This window comes from Cetorhinus maximus, chromosome 25, assembly GCF_964194155.1.
Source record: "Cetorhinus maximus chromosome 25, sCetMax3.hap1.1, whole genome shotgun sequence".
Classification (NCBI taxonomy): Eukaryota; Metazoa; Chordata; class Chondrichthyes; order Lamniformes; family Cetorhinidae; genus Cetorhinus; species Cetorhinus maximus.
Window position 1 is genome coordinate 42,578,329 of NC_135903.1, and position 13,462 is coordinate 42,591,790.

A 13,462-nucleotide genomic window follows, 5' to 3' on the forward strand; every position below is an offset into this window, starting at 1 on the left:
CATTAGCATGGATAAAGGATTAGTTAACTAACTGGAAACAGAGAGGTGGGATAAATAGATTATTTCCAGGTTGGAAAACTGTAAGTAGTGGAGTGCCACTGGGATCAGAGTTGGGGGTCTCAACTATTTACAATCGATATTAATGACTTTGTTGAAGGGTTTGTTGAGTGTATTGTAGCCAAATTTGCTGACAATACGAAGATAGGTGGTAAAGTGAGTTGTGAGGAGGATACAAAGAGTCTGCAAAGGGATGTTGATAGGTTAATAGAGTGGACGAAGATTTAGCAGATGGAGTATAATGTCAGAAAATATGAGGTCATCCGCTTTGGTGGGAAGAATAGAAAAGCAGAATGTTATTTAAATGGTAGCATGCTGCAGTACAGAGGGATCAGGGTGTCCTTGCACACGACTCAGAAAAAGTTAGCATGCAGGTGCAGCAAGTAATTAGGAAGGCAAATGGAATTCTGGGCTTTATTGCAGGGGGATGGAGTATAAAACTAGGGAAGTCTTGCTACAACTGTACAGGGTGTTAGTGAGACTACACCTAGAGCACTGTGTACAGTATTGGTCTTCTTATCTAAGGAGGGGCATACTTGAATTGGAAGCAGTCCAGGGAAGGTTCACTGGGTTGATTCCTGGGATTTTGGGTTGTCTTAGGAAAAGTCGAGCAGGTTGGGCCTACACTTGTAGGAATTTAGAAGAATGAGAAGCCATCTTATTTAAGTTTTTAAGTTTCCAAGCTTGAGAAGGTAGGTGCTGAGAGGATGTTTCCCTTGTGGGGAAACCTAGTGGCACAGTTTCAAAATAAGGAGTCTTCCTTTTAAAATGGAGATGAGGAGGAATTTTTCTTTCAGAAGATTGTCAACCTTTGTATTCTCTATGGCAAAGAGCAAAGGAGGCTGTATCATTGAATATATTCAAGGCTGAATTATTGATCTTCAAGGAATTCAAGGTTATGGGTGCAGGCAGGAAAGTGGGGTTAAGGCCACAATCAGATCTAATGGAATGGTGCAGCAGGCTCGATGGGCCAAATGGCCTAAACCTGCTCATATTTCTTATGTACTTATGACACTGCACTGAGGCTGAGGTCTTTGGCCTCCTACAACCGCAATCATCTTCATCTGTGTTAGGTATGACTCTAGGCAGCGGAGAATTTTCTCCTCAATTCAAATTGAGGAATGTAAATAGCAAGAAGTTAGTAAAGTGAACAGGGACTCCTGAAAAGATGAGTCGGGTGAAATTACAATTGGAAATAAGGAAATGGCAGAAACACTGAACAAATACTTTGGGCTGGATATTTGCTCTCAAGTTGGATAGCAGGAGTTGGAAAATCTCCCAGACCACCAAGCCTGCCTCTGGAAAAACTTTCTCGAATGGTGGGATCTTCCTTCCGAGGAGCCAGGTGCCGGATGGAATTACCTGAAGCAGTGACCACAAGGGCTGCCAAGCGCCGAGACAGGCTGGGTAAAAGGCCTCTGGTTCTCTGGGATTTTGTCCCAGTTGTTTTGTTAAATATTTGGCTATCTTGGTCTCATCCCTCAAACCCTTTACCACCCCACATGCCAACCTCATGCCAACCCATGACCTCCGCCCATACATCCCCATAGCCCATTATAGCTCCTATGCCAATTTAATGCCAACTCATGACAGCCCATGACCCTACACACACACCCCCATGGCCTCTCATGGCCCCTTTACCAACTCATGCTAACTCATGCCAACTCGCACACCACCCTTTGCCCTTACATTCTCCACGACAACTCACCCAGCATCCACCATGGACAGACCTCAGACAGGCCAGGTTGAGGCCTACATTCCCATTCGTAAAAGCCCATTCAAAACATTTAAAAGACCCAAAGTACTTAATCCCTTGAAAATACCCATACCAAACTCGGCTAATCCTTTAATAATCACTTTGAGCTGTCACTCAACCTGTGAACTTACAACCCTTTACTGTGATAATGATAGGTTGTGGAAATCAGCCTTGAATTAATAATGACACAATGATAGCGCTTAGTGTTATGTCAACAAAAGATATTGTAGCTGATGGAACAGATTTTTTTCTACTCTGACACAGGCAGTCTATTTCATTTTATTTTTTTGAAGGGTTGGGGATTTAAATCACTTGACAGCTTGAGTTTCTTTCAACCTTTCACTGACACAGGCAGGCTGCTTTCTTAATTTTTATAAGGTTGGGCATTTCAATAACATCGCAACCCGACAGTTCTGCAGACTTTATCCACCCTTCAAAAGCATTTACGAATGCTCTAAAAAGTTGGAATTTCCACGCTACAAGTTAAGGCCCTTGCTGCAGCACTGAGTTCAAATGGCCCTGCTGAATTTGGGTTTCCCCCATATGTGAGTCACATCCTGCCCCCTTTCCCCTACTAGCGAAAATAGGATCTGTCGGAAATGGGGGCGGGACTTTTGGACCCGGAGGGGTCATCCGCCATTTTGAAGTCTCAGCGGAGGCTCCATGGCTCTGTGAAAAATCTAGACTTCTCTGTCCCTCTTCACAGTGGAAGACACAAAAAGCATCCTGGATATAACTGGAAAGCAAGGGACTCACAAGAATGAGGAACTTAAATAAATCAGTATTAGTAAAGTAAGGGTAACAAGAAATATGGAGCAAAGGGGAGGAAGTGCAGTTGAGTTACAGATCAGCCTTTGGCTTGACACAATCAAATTGCAGAGCAGGCTCCAAGGGCTTGTTGGCTTCCTCCTGTTCCTATGTTTCATGACTGAATACAGAGGGCAGGATTTTTCCCTCGGCGATTTGGGGGCGGGGCCTGCTCGCCGAGGGGAAAATGACGCGGGATGATGTCGGGAGGAATCCCCGACCTCATTCCAGTCCCTTTAAATTTTTAGGAAGGTGGGCGGACAGTGAAATCAGCTGTCCGCCCGTCAACCTGTCAATGGCCAATTGAGGCCATTGACAGGCTCATTAAGATAATTAAAGACCCTGTCTGTCCAAGTTTAAGGCTGGCGGACAGGCCCCAGCGGGCTCCAGGTTATTCATGAAACTTCATCCACTGGTGGGATGAAGTTTCATGTCTGTTTTTTAAACATTTAATAAATTTTATGTGTTTATTATTAACATGTCCCATCTCGTGTGACATTGTCACATGAGGGGGACATGTTAATAATTTCAATATTTATCTATTTTTAGACTTTACTTACCTGTCACGAATCTCCCTGAGACAGGACTTTGCCTCAGGGAGCAGTGCGCTCTTTGACAGATGGGGAATCCCTCCCCCCACCCCCGCACAGGAAGCACATAGCACTTCCTGTCGGGCAGGCCGCTGGGTGGGCCTTAATTGGTCCGCCCACTCAAAATGGCGGCGGGCCCCGTTTCGGTGGCCGGGGTCGGCTGTCCGCCCGCCGCTGAGCCGGTGGGGCCCACACGCCATCTGAGGGCAAAATTCTGCCCCTAAATGCAGATATCAAATAGAAATCTGACAGGGCATTGCATTTTAGCTAAGTTCAAATTCTCAACAAAGGATTGATGTTGCAAGCCATTTGTCTTTGTCTCTGTGTAACAGTATCAGTAGAGACCTGTAACCTTTTTATTAAAGTAGACTAAATTTGAAATCCCACTTTTTCACTAAGAGGATGAAGCCAAGATTCCACAGTTTAAAACAGAATATGTTTTACTCTACGAGAGTCAACAAAGCAAACACTAAATGCTATTTCTCCTATACGCTAACATACATAATTAACATGACTCAAACATGAACTGGCAGGCAAACTGTGGTCAAATATAAATATAAATTGCAAATTAAAGGGCAGATACAACTAAGACAGATCTTACGAATTGGCTCAGCAGGCTGTGCAGGTTTTAGTGATCACTGTGAATCACATAATGATTACAGACAGGAGGAATGTTCATTTAAACAGCCCTGATTTCTCCTCTCACCACTCATCCGTAAAACAGAAAGGTGTTTTGATTTGCTTTTCCCTTTACAAGCAGTAGCGTATTTCCCAACCCCTCAGTTTTTGGTGTGATCCAATATTTATAAATAACTCCACAGCAAATTTGGGATAGGATGAACTCAAAGGGTTAGTTTATTTGCACACACTCAAAACTTGGGTGGAGGGTCACAATGTTGCCTCCTTTGCATTCATGCAATAAAAGGATAGAGAAAAGAAAGATTTGCTGTGCAGAGATCACAGAGAAAAGAAACATTGTTTCACATGGGCTCCAAAGTCCAGAATCAAAGTCCAATGATGTATTCTTTCATGGAGGTCAGTGAGCTGAAAACCAATGCTGGATAGTTCACTCTTGCGGTGGTGTTGATTTCATACGATGAGATCGGCATGCAGAGATGTATCCGTTTTGTAGGCAATGGTACAGAATTTCCAGTAGAAGCGGTGTGGATGGGGCCAGGTTCCAACCTGGGCCAGAGCTCCATGTCTGTGAGGCTGCTGGTTAGGTGGTAAAATGGCAGACTGAAACTTTGCAGTACAGCAAGGCAATATTATTGGTTCCACAAACCATAGGTCCCATGTCGCGTGACTCCCTCCTCTTCACACTGTCTTTGACAACAAGTGTGTACCCCTCATCTGGGTCCCCAAGATTGTTAAATGTCTCAACTATTAAGAATTGAAAGGAAGGTTGCGGGGTCCTTTGTCTTAGTAGACGAGCAGATTCTGGTTGGTCAGCCTGGGTTATGAAATGCAGGTGGCCTTTGTATAGCTCTCTTTGAATTTGGTCTGTACAACCCACAATGTGTCGTTAGTGGCTCTTCAGAGATAATTGTGTGTGAGTTTCCCTGACACTGTCAGGTAGCTTCTTTTGTTTGAGGGTTACATACAGATATAGATTCAGCCATTTTAGGTCCTTGTCCAGTTTTAAATTTTTAGAGAAAGCAATGAGCATACCTCTATATATTTTATATAAAAAAATATACAGGGTGAGGCCTTAGTCCTCACAAAATCCTTTAAGCTTTGTCTTCCTCATGAAGAATTTCAGCTTCTCTTTTTCTGGGAGCTTGTTTGCTCTCCAGCTGACAGCACTGCACAACCAACCCGAGTACCACGGGCATGATCTTCACCACAAGTGGCACACATCTGCAGAACCTGCTCAACTCCGTCTAGACAGCAGAGACCCACCAAATGTTATCTTCAAGTAACAGAAATAGCTGCAGCAACTTATTCTCTTTGTGTATTTTCTGCTCTGAATCTAACCTCTTCTACTTGAGTCCTCTTCAGCTTGTCTGTTCTGCATCAGCAGACTCAACAACTACTTCTGCACAGCTTGGATTGATCTGTGTCCTTTGACATCTTTCAGTAAGGTTTAGTTATGATTTCCCAACTTTTATCAGCTTGCTCCTGATTTCCTTAGAGACCAGGAAGTTCAGTCTCATTCCTGTATTTACCTTTTCTGCTTTCCTTTTGGTTTCATTTTCAGTTCAGCTTCTGTTGTGAGGCCTCAAAAATGTACAAATTAACTTTAATATAGATGTCCTCACGCTATCTGTGTCTACTTTCCCTTTGCCTGTCTTCAGTCTCTCTCTTCAGTGTACAAAAAGACCCTGCATAATACTTTTGTACCCTGAAGACAGACAAATTTTGCAATCGTTGTTTCTGAATTGTCATGATAACTAAAATAAAGCGCAGTTAATCTAATTGATTTCCCTTCTCCTGTCTATCTGGCACTGCAGTCCAACTCGCACAGAGCAGTTTGGCTTCACAATCTTATTTAAAAAACAATTCTAAAATTTATCTTCCAGCCTATTTTGAGACCAGCAAAATAACAAACTTGATTATGGTAATAGCCTGACGGAAGAAATGCTTCTAATTGTCACATTGATACAATCTTGAGGCAGGCTAGGGCTTTGCAGAGTGCACACACAGGCTGCAACAACCTTCAAATTGCCAGCTGAAGTATAGTGACCAACTTCACCCTTGGAGAGCTGTCAAACTCATGGGGTGATAATTACCCTAGCTCCAGGCTTCCGAGAAAAGCCGAGGCCTCCAAACCAAAGTGTTTACTGGAAGCATCCAAACATATAAAATACAATTTTACAGGTCAATTTAACCATTTTGTTGTAAAATGTTTTTTTTATTAAAACTCTAAGCATTATATTAGACGTTTCGATTGCGAATAAAAGCGTTGCTGGCCAAAATGATTATTTTCCTTGTGATTTAATTGGTTCAGTTTCTATGGGCAAAATTTTTAGCTCGGCAGGTGGGCGTGTGCCCGACCCGCTTCAGCCTAAAATGACAGGCGTTGACGTCGGGCGCGCGTTCTGACATCAACGCGCAGTCGCACGAGATATCGTTTGGTGGGTGCGTGGCGGAGTCGGCGGCGCCCCCCTCGACAATTAAAAGGCTTGTTAGGGCCATTAAAGGATCAATTGAATAGAATTTCTCACTGCCTGTCCAACCTTACGGTGGGCGGGCAGGCAAAAAGGCCAAGCGACCTTTGCACTTGTTTGGAAACCTCATCCACGGGCAGGATGAGGTTTCCCAAAGCAAATAAAAAATAAAATAAACATTTTTAAATTTAGTTAATAACATGTCCCTGCTCATGTGACAGGCTCACATGAGGGGACATGTTTCATTACATTATTTATTTCTTTATATTTTTTTTGAAAATGTTTCATCGCCCTGAGGCAGCTCCGTGCCTCAGAGAGATTATGAAGCGCTCACTCGCGTGCATGTGTGAAGGTCCCGCTCCTCCCGCTCGCCCTCTTCGCCCCCACCCCCCTGCCCCCACACAGGCAGTGACGAGCGCTGCCCCTCATGTTTCACGCTGGGCAGGCTTTAATTGGCCCACCAGCGTGAAATCGCCTCCCGGCCTCTATCGCGGGCAGCAGTTGGCTTCCCAGCCGTCCCCTTCCACCCTCACCCCCGCCGAGCCCCCCCCGACAAGGGCAAGATTCTGCCCTATGTTTTTCCTTAATTGGTTGATTTTGGTCACTGGTCATAGCTAAAGAATGCTAATTTGTTGTTATTGTACAAATATGGAACTTGAGCAATCACTGAAGTCTGATATCAGAACACATACACATGACACCAAAATGCAAATGATCAAAAGAAAGAGAGTGTGCAAAGTACTATTGTATGGATAGACCCAGGCCTCACTTACAGGCTTTGCTGTCCCAGGATATTGATGTGGAACAGGACAATACATGAACTCTTTTGTTGGCACGATGGTGTTTTGACAACGTCACGTGCCACCCGTACATCGTACAATAGAACACCTCATTTACCAGGTCCTGCCTGTTAAAACCTTCGGAGATGCTGTCTGCCCCCTTTAGCCCTGTCTGAGGCTGATAAGGTGAAAATCATCCCTTCCTCCTAGCCACAAAATTCCGTGATTTACTGGATATGGGCCCAGCCCAAGGACATAATAATGACCTTTACTTTGCCAGAATCTGGGGTAACTTTGGCTGTGTGCTCTTGCGTAAAATGGGTAATAGTGAGTCAGCAGGTCCCTTTTCTATTGGCCATCAGACAAAGTCAAGCTCAAACTCACTGACCCTGAGTTGCCAATTCTGCTCAGCAAGGAAAAGGGATGCAAGACTACTGGATAGTTCAAACTGGTATAAATGAAAAGAGAGAGAGTCCTCGAAACATAGAGCTCAGTTACATCGCACTGCGTCTTCATGCCGGTACTGAAGGCATGAGAATGAGTATATTCAACTTTGAGGACTTGAGATTCCTCATCTTGACAGGAAGTGGCTTTACAAAGGATCAGGATTGAAGAGGGAGGGAAATTTAAAAATAATTAGTGACATTGACAGTTCTCCTGTGCATTGTTCTAACAGCATGTGACATGCAGTTTGCATGTCTGCTCTGCTTTGATGAGTACTGAGGGATCATATAAGCGAGCTCTTATTGTGAATTGCAAAGGTTGGAATTTTTCCAGGTTTTATTTTTAGTACAAAAAAGAGAATAACAAGAAAAGAAAAGTAGACTGTGAAAATCCTGGGTAACTTTGGAGAAAATCAGCAAGAATGTAGAGGTTTCACTTGAACATTGAGAAACTTTGAGATAAACAAGGAAGGATAAAAGGAAATAGTCAAGTAACAACACACAATTATTTATACAGTTCTCAAACATAATTTTTATTGGGCCCCCAATCAGATTCTCACTTAAACCCTAGATAGCTTTTTTTAAATTAGCGGTAAACCTATACTACAATAAAAGATCTTATGGTATTGTTGTGGCTTCATACAGTGGCACAGCAGTAATGTTACTAACTAATAGTCCAAAAACCTGAACAAGTACTTCGGGGACATGTGTTCAATTCCCAACGTGACAGCTGGGGGAGATTAAGTTCAACTAATTAATGAATCTGGAATTCAAAAACTAGCCTCATTAATGATGATCATGAAACTACAGGATTGTCATAACATCACATCAGGTTCACTAATGTCCTTTAGGGAAGGAAATCTGCCGTCCTTCCCTATTCTGGCCTACATGTGACTCCAGACCCACAGTGTCTGTGGGTTGACTCTGAAATGGCCTAGCAACAGAGGGCGGTAGTGAGAAGTGACTGAGAAGCATTCTGGGAGAAGTCAGCACAGTCACCGCAACTCAGAAGGGGATTGAGGGAAGGACCCTTGCCCTTAACAGGAGGAAGAGCATCCAACAGGGGGCGGTAGTGAGAAGTGACTGAGAAGCACTCTGGGAGAAGTCAGCGCAGTCACCGCAACTCAGGAGGGGATTGAGGAGGACCCATTGTCAAAGAACGGAATAGCTCCAAACATTACATTGCTGTAGTGTTTTCATCCCTCCCTCCTCCTCAAACCAAAAAAAGAGAGAGAGAGGGAGAGGCAGTACCTTCAGTAGTGCACCAGACCTGCGAGGGACACTCTTCCTAAAGTGTATTTTTAAAAAAGCAGCTGATTGGTGAGTAAATCCTGGTGGGTTTTTTTTTCATTCTATTAAAGTAATTCATTGCTTAATACTAAGGTAGGAACTAAAACAAAAAGTATAGAGTAGTACTGTACAAGTGTAATTAGTCAATAAGACCACGAGCTAGCATATTTTTTTTGAGGAGAGTAACTAACTTAATCGAGAGGGATGTCATGGCAGGAGAACTCAGAACCATGATATGCTCCTCCTGCAGGATGTGGGAAGTGAGGAACGCTTCCAGTGTCCCTGGTGACCATGTGTGCGGAAGGTGTGTCCAATTGCAGCTTCTTGCTAACCGGATTTCAGAGCTGGTGCTGCGGGTGGACTCATTGTGGAACATCTGCGATGCTGAGCAAGTTGTGGATAGCACGTTTAGCGAGGTGGGCACACCACAGGTGAAGTTTACACAGGCAGAAAGGGAATGGATGAGCATCAGGAACAGTAAAAGACTCAGGAAGGTAGTGCAGGAGTCTCCTGTGGTCATCCCCCTCTCTAACAGATATACCGCTTTGGATACTGTTGGGGGGAATGGCCCCTCAGGGGAAAGCAGCAACAGCCAAGTTCACGGCACCGTGGGTGGCTCTGCTGCTCAGAGGGGCAGGAGGAAAATAAGTGGCAGGGCTACAGTGATAGGGGATTCAATAGTTAGGGGCACAGACAGACACTTCTGTGGCTGCAAATGTGAATCAAGGATGGTATGTTGCCTCCCTGGTGCCAGGGTCTGGGATGTCACGGAGCGGCTGCAGGACATTCTGGGGAGGGAAGGTAAACAGCCAGTGGTTGTGGTACACATTGGTACCAACGACATAGCTAAACTAAGGGATGAGGACCTGCATGCTCAGTACAGGAAGTTAGGAGATAAATTAAAATGCAGGACCTCAAATGTAGTAATCTCAGGATTAGTCCTAGTTCCACGTGCTAGCGAGAGCAGGAATAAGAGAATAGACCAAATGAACACGTGGCTGGAGAGATGGTGTAGCTGGGAGGGATTCAGATACTTGAGGCACTGGGACCGGTTCTGGGGAAGGTGGGACCTGTACAAATCAGACAGGCTGCACCCAGGCAGAGCTGGGACCATTGTCCTTGCAGGGGCTTTTGCTAGTTCTGTTGGGGAGTATTTAAACTCGTGTGGCAGGGGGATGGGATCCCAGGAGTAGGATCAGACAGGTCAGATTCAGATCAGAAAAATGGAGGTAGAACATTAGCCAGGGATGTTGTGATAGACATGGAGTTACAGGAGAAGCAAAGTTTAAAAAGTGTCCAGCAAGGGAAATTGACGGGGTTAAACTGTTTATACTTCAATGCAAGGAGTATTACAAACAAGATAGATGAGTTAAGGGCACAGGTAGACACATGGCAGCAGGATGTCATTGCTATAACGGAGACCTGGCTAAAGGAGGGACAAAACTGGGAGCTTAATATCCCTGGTTAGAGTCTTCAGACACGATAGAGTAGGAGATAAAAAAGGAGGGGAGGTAGCACTAATGGTTAAAGAATCAATTCCAGTTGTGAGAAGGGATGATATACTAAAATGGGTCAACAAACGAGGCTTTATGGATTGAGCTTAGAAATAAAAAAGGGGCAGTCACACTACTGGGAGTATACTACAGACCCCCAAATAGTGAAAGGGAGATAGAAGAACAAATATGTAGGAAAATTTCTGCTTGTAAGAACAAGAGGGCAATAATAGTAGGAGACTTCAACTATCCTGATATCAACTGGGATTCAAACAATATAAGGGGCACTGAGGGAGAAAAATTCATGCAGTGTGTCCAGGAAAAATATTTTCAACCAATTGGTGACAAACCCAACGAGAGGAGATGCAATTCTAGACCTAGTCTTGAGGAATGAAGAAGGGCAAGTGGGTGAAGTGACAGTTGGCGACCATATCAGGGACAGTGATCACAATTCAGTTAGATTTAGCATTACCATGGAAAAGGACAGATAAGGCAGGAGTAAAAGTCTTGAACTGGGGGAAGGCAAATTTTGCAGAAATGAGAAGGGACTTGGCTGAGGTGGACTGGACAACACTGCTGGAGGATAAAGCAGTGGAAAACCAGTGGGAAGCACTAAAAAGCGAGATCCTAATTGTACAAAGTAAACATGTCCCCAACAAAAATAAGAGTAGTACTGCCAAATCTAGACCCCCCTGGTTGTCTAGAGGAATACAGGGGAAGATCAAGCAGAAAAAGAAAGCGTACAATAGGCACAAAGAACTAAGTACTGCAGACAGCCTAGACAAATATAGGAAGTGCAGGGAGGAAGTAAAAAAGGAAATAAGGAAATCAGAGAGAGGGCATGAAAAAAGATTAGTAAGTAAAGTTAAAGATAACCCAAAGATGTTTTACCAATATATTTTTGCTATAAGGTTAGTTAAGAAAAAAGTGGGACCTATTAGAGATGAAGATGGAAACTTGTGTGTGGAAGCAGAGGCTGTGGGAAGGGTTTTGAATGAATATTTTGTCTCCGTGTTTACAAAGGAAAGGGAGAGTGTAGATATAGCCATCCAGGAGGAACACTGCGAGATATTGGACGGGATAGTCATAAAGAGAGATGAAGTACTCAAAGGGTTGAAATCCTTGAAAGTTGATAAGTCACCAGGGCCAGATGGATTGTTTCCGAGGCTGCTGAAGGAAGTCAGGGAGGAGATAGCAGATGCTCGGAGGATGATTTTTCAATCTTCACTAGATGCAGGGGAGGTACCAGAGGACTGGGGAAATGCAAACGTAGTTCCATTGTTTAAAAAGGGATCAAAGGAAATGCCAAACAATTATAGGCCAGTTAGTCTTACATCGGTGGTGAGCAAATTAGTAGAATCAATCCTGAGAGATAGGATTAACTGTCATGTGGAAAGGCATGGACTAGTCAGGGATGGTCAGCATGGATTTGTTAAAGGAAGGCCTTGCCTCACAAATTTGATTGAATTCTTTGAGGAAGTGACAAGAAGGGTTGATGAAGATAGTGCAGTGGATGTGTACATAGACTTTAGCAAGGCATTTGACAAGGTCCCACATGGCAGATTGGTCAGGAAAGTAAAAGCCAATGGGATTCAGGGTAATGTGGCAAACTGGATAAAAGGTTGGCTTTGTAACAGGAAACAAAGGGTAATGGTCGATGGATGTCCTGGCGAATGGAAAGTCCTCAAGTGGTGTTCCACAGGGCTCGGTGTTGGGACCCTTGCTGTTTGTGTTATATATTAACGATTTGGACGTGAACGTGGGGGGCACGATTGGGAAATTTGCAGATGACACAAAGATTGGCCGAGTAGTGGATAGTGTAGAGGATAGCCATAATCTCCAAAACGATATAGATGGGTTGGTGGAGTGGGTGGTGAAGTGGCAGATGGATTTTAACATAGAGAAGTGTGAGGTCATACATTTAGGGAGGTCAAACAGTTATAGGGATTACACCATAAATGGGAATATACTAAGAGCGGTAGATGAAGTGAGAGATCTTGGCGTACAAGTACACAGGTCTCTGAAGGCAGCAGTTCAAGTAGACAAGGTTGTAAAGAAGGCATGTGGAATGCTCTCCTTCATTGGCAGAGGTATAGAATATAAAAGTAAGGATATAATTTTGGAATTGTATAAAACACTGGTGAGAACACAACTGGAGTATTGTGTGCAGTTCTGGTCACCACATTACAGGAAGGACGTAATAGCTCTGGAGAGAGTGCAGAGGAGGTTTACAAGAATGTTGCCAGGGTTAGAAAAGTGTAGCTACGAGGGGAGACTGGATAGGTTGGGGTTATTTTCCTTAGAACAAAGAAGACTGCGAGGTGACTTGATTGAGGTGTACAAAATTATGAGGGGAATAGATAGAGTGGACAGGATAAAATTGTTTCCCTTGGTGGAGAATTCTAGAACCAGGGGACATAGATTTAAGATAAGTGGCAGAAGGTGTAGGGGGGACATGAGGAAGAACTTTTTTATGCAGAGGGTAATAGGTGTCTGGAACTTGCTCCCCAAGTTGGTGGTAGAGGCAGAAACTCGAAACTCTTTTAAAAAGTACCTGGATTTGCACCTTAAGCTGCAGAGCTCTGGGCCGGGTGCAGGAAGGTGGGATTAGAAAGGGCACCTGGGTGTCCTTGGGCTGGCATGGACAAGATGGGCTGAATGGCTTCCTTCTGTGCTGTAACTTTTCTATGGTTCTATGGTTCTAAGCCACTCAGTTGTATCAAACGGCTCAAAGAGAAGTTAAATAAGAATAAGACTTGACAGATCAATTGGCATTGATCTAGGCACCAGAAATGACAATGCAGCATCAACTGGGCAGGGTGTGCCAAAGTTCTCCTCTTGGACATGTGGGGACATCTGCCAAAATTGGGAGAGCTGCCCCACAGACTAATTAAGCAAATAGCCTGACATAGTTATGCTCAATGAATCACATCTTACATCCAATGCCCCAGATACCCCCATCACCACTCTCAGGTATGTCCTGTCCAACAAGATGGACAGGCCCACCAGAGGTGGGAGCACAGTGGTATACAATTGGAAGGGAGCGGCCCTGGTATTCCTCAACATTACCTCTGGAGCCCATGAACTCTCATGGCTTCAGATCAAAAATGGGCAAGGAAACATGCTGCTGATTACCA

The 13,462-nt window shown here is 44.1% G+C and overlaps 1 protein-coding gene across 1 annotated transcript in view; it reads right to left on the minus strand.

The window, feature by feature from the left end:
- kcnh6a (potassium voltage-gated channel, subfamily H (eag-related), member 6a) overlaps positions 1–13,462 on the minus strand; it is a 215,063-nt gene that overhangs the window by 141,725 nt on the left and 59,876 nt on the right. The window lies entirely within an intron of this gene.